This window comes from Tenrec ecaudatus, chromosome 2, assembly GCF_050624435.1.
Source record: "Tenrec ecaudatus isolate mTenEca1 chromosome 2, mTenEca1.hap1, whole genome shotgun sequence".
In the NCBI taxonomy this organism is placed as follows: domain Eukaryota; kingdom Metazoa; phylum Chordata; class Mammalia; order Afrosoricida; family Tenrecidae; genus Tenrec; species Tenrec ecaudatus.
The window spans coordinates 247,988,844-247,992,803 of NC_134531.1; the positions used below are offsets into that span (position 1 = coordinate 247,988,844).

Here is a 3,960-nt window from a genome sequence, read left to right on the forward strand (position 1 = left end):
ACCTCACTTTAGACAAGAGCCAGGCTTCTGAGGGGGCAGTCTTGACCTGGAAGGCTGCAGAAGGCTTCTTTACCTCACTCACTCACTCACTCACTTACTCACTCACTCATTCATTCAACCAGCTTGCTGCTTACTTATAAAGTGCCAGACCTTGGGACTCTCTCACTGAACAAAAGAGATAAAAATCCCCCTTCCCTCAAGAAGCTTCCATACACAGAGACATTCAAACCCCTCCTAGGGAATGTGTTTAAAGTCCAATTTACACAAAAGCAGGAGAAGAGGCTGATGTGAGGGGTTTCAGACACGCACACACGCACGTTCATATATGACTTCCATTGCAGTGACAAAGTGTAGTACTCTTCCAGGAGACACTATTCGTTGGAGTTAAATCACTTTTATTTTTCTTATGATCTCTCTCTCTCTCTCTTTTTTTTCTTTCTGAGAGCAATTGCCCTTGGAAGTGATTAGCTGTTATCACTCTCTAGCCTTTTCCTGCCTAGATAGGAGGGGCCTCTAGGGCTGCTAAAAGCCAGAAAAGTCCCAAAAAGGCAGCAACAAGAGAGGCAGAGGACAATTGGGGCCAGTGTTTTTCATCTGAGTCTCTGGGGGGCCAATTTTTAAATATGCAGAATACACACACACACACACACACACACACCACACACTGCCCCTCTGCCCTACCCAAGATGGTCCTACTAAATAAGGATCCTACCCCACCATCTGTCCGAGACCCCCTTGAACTGGTCCTTTCCATGAAACAAGCCAGGGCCATTGAAAGTGACTCTTTAGGCAAAAGACCAGTGACTTAGGTTTTCCAAACCAGGACAAAGCCCATTTGTTAAGCACTTGCATATTAACCAAAAGGTTGATGCTTCAAACCTACCCACAGGTTCCTAGGAAAGCAGGCCTGGCAATCTGTTTCTGAAGGGCACAGTCCTGAAAAGGATCCCTGGTGACATATTGTCCTGCTAGCCATAAGGTCAGTAGTTCAAAACTACCAGCTGCTCTGAGAGAGAAAGCTGAGGCTTTCTACTGTACAGATATATAGTCTCAGAAACCTACCAGGGCAATTATACTCCATTGCCATGAGTCAGAATTGACTCAATGGCAGTAAGTGAGTGGATGGGCTGGAATTGATTGGACACCAACTAACACCAAGAACAACTATTTTGGGCGGCAGTGCCATTCTTCTGCTTTATCTAGAATCTGAACTCTCAGCGTCATTAACAATTTAGACAACAGAAAAATAATAATAAACTACAGAAGGATAAAGAAAAGCTAAAGAAGCTACTTCTGTTTGGGGTTTAGTTGTGTGTTTTTTAGCAGAAAATATGAAATATGAAGGAGCAGGGACTTGCTGAACTTAAATATAAGCCTATATTTCAACCCCAAGTCTTTCTTGCCAAAAAATAATGTCCCATAATAGGAACGGCCTCTGGACTGCCAAGAAAGCATGGCTTCTGTGTTGGATCAGATCAAGGAGATAGCTATAATGCCCTGTACTAAGATCACAAAAGAATGTAATGCAGTGCCTTGTACGCAAAAGGTTTTCTAAGAGTCTTCAGGGGGCTGTGCTACAGCCTAAATAGGCTGAATTGCAGCCTAAAACAGACAGGGATCCATTTCAAAGAGATGTGGGGACATGGCTTTCATAAAATGGAGTGCATCATGTAATCCAATGCAAGGGAAACCCAGTAAGTTTGGGAAGGAGCTTCATTGGCTTGGACTAAACAGCCAGAGATAGTGCCACATAAAAAGAAGGAAGACGATTGATAAAGCAACCCAGACATTATGTGGAAAAGGAAAAGGGACTTAGAAGACAATCAAAAGCTATAAGGAACCTCTCTCAGGGAGAAAGTCCTGTGGCTTCAACTTGTGTGCTCTGGGGGATATTCGGCAGTCACATAGAAAATTGTGTATTCAATTTAATCCCTTTAAGGGATTTTGTCAATGGGCCGTCATCCCAACTATCCTGACAAAAAAATCTATCTTGAAAATCACCCTGCTGTGAGGAAGCTAAAGGTAAGCACATGATACGATCACATGGAGGAAAATTGGGGAGCCAATGCAACAGCAAGAACCCAGGCCCTAGACCTAGGAACCAAAGCAAACCCATCTTGCCCGTCTCACTGCTTGAGCAGCTTTGGCCAATGCCATGTGGAGTAGAGATGAGCTGCCTTGGCCAAGCCTTCCTCAAATTACAGAATTGTGAGCAAATAATACACTGAGTGGGATTGAAAGTCACTAAGCAGCAATAGGTAAGTAAAACATAAGGGCCTAACAGTACCTATCTGTAAAGAGTCTTTGGCAGCTGGTATATGGAAGACCCAGGCCCTGATTACTTCCCATAAACACATATTCTTTATCATAGCCACGGACGCTCATGGAAACATTAAAGTTGTGCTTGGGAGAGGAAAAGGCAGGTTAAGAACCGAGAAAGCCCTTTTGGACCCTGCGCACCGGGGAACAAGGTCGCGAGCAGGAACTGCTACTGCTATTTCTCCTGTGGTCCCTCTCTGAGAGGAGTTTCCTGGAGCCTCCAACAGCACCATGTTGGGGCAGAGCGTGCGGAGGTTCACCACCTCTGTGGTCCAGAGGAGCCACTATGAGGAGGGCCCTGGGAAGAATTTGCCATTTTCGGTGGAAAACAAGTGGCCGTTACTGGTTATGATGACCATGTACTTTGGGTCTGGATTTGCTGCACCTTTCTTTATAGTAAGACACCAACTGTTTAAGAAATAAGGATGCTTAAATGATATGTGAAACAGATGAGAAGAGCATTGTATGAAGTCCAACCTCTAAAAATTGATCAAGCTCTGTTGAACTTAATAGCATACTGGCTATGTTTGTAAATAAACTTAATACATGAAAAAAAAAGAACTGAGAAAGATGGTCATGTGACCTGGATATTGCTCAAACACTCCATTCTCCTAGGTCTCTTGGAAAAAGTAGAGGGATGAGAACCCAAAGCTGTAAACATTGTGTGGATTAGAAACGAGTTAAGTTTTGGGTGAGGGCTGAAGGCCCATGTTGGTAAAATTATTTCTGTGGGATTTTCTAGAACCAGAGCTGCTCTGAGGCCCAGACTGGAGAGAATGTCATGGTCATTACCCTTGTATGCTTTATTTTGGCTGAGTCCCTCCCCCATCATGTGTCAGGGATCACCCAGCGCCCCCTTCTCAGCCCTGATACACGGTGTTGCCAAAATGGCTCAGAGATGTTAAGCAATCTGCTCTAGGTCACGTGGCTCAAGGTCAGTAACAGAGCCAGACAATGAAATGCAAGAAAACTGACTCCTATGCCCAGACCTGGGACAAATCTAACTCTCTGACAGAGCTGGGTAGAAGCCCCCAAACATCCATCTCGTGTGTGTGCGTGTTTGTGTGTGTCTGTATCCACGTGTATATGTTTGGTTTATTTTTCATCAACATAATTAGAGTACTTTCTATCCAATTAAAAATTGAATTAAACCACGGTTGGTGTTTTACAATTTGCACAAGTACCTTTATGAACTATCATGGTTTACTTTCTTTCATGGGGAGGCAGCTCCAAGCTTCAGACCTCCCCAGGTGAGGTTCTACATTCAGACCAGAGTCAGAGGAAAGGATTGATCAGAAAGAGTCAGTTCACTGAATGAGGTTCCTTGGAAAAGGAAGCCCAAATGGCCCTTAAACTCACGGCCATCAAGTCAATACTAGCTCATATTGAGGGACCATGTAGAACAGGATCCTATGGTACAGGGTAGCTCTGTCCCTGCGAGTATCCAAGACTAACTCTATGGAAGCAGAAAGCAACATCTTTCTCCCACAGACCTGATGGTAGTATCAAACTACTGGCCTTTGGGATGTCACCGCAAATTGTAACCACTATGCCACAAGGGCCCTTAGTCAATATAAAAGGTCTGGCAAAATGTAGAGCCAGATGTTATATACTGCAAATGGCTGAACAAAGGCTGGCTTT

At 44.2% G+C, this 3,960-nt stretch overlaps 1 pseudogene; it reads left to right on the forward strand.

The window, feature by feature from the left end:
• The first annotated feature begins 2,550 nt into the window (after positions 1–2,550).
• Positions 2,551–2,742, forward strand: LOC142441414 (cytochrome c oxidase subunit 7C, mitochondrial pseudogene; annotated as a pseudogene).
• Positions 2,743–3,960: the final 1,218 nt, after the last annotated feature.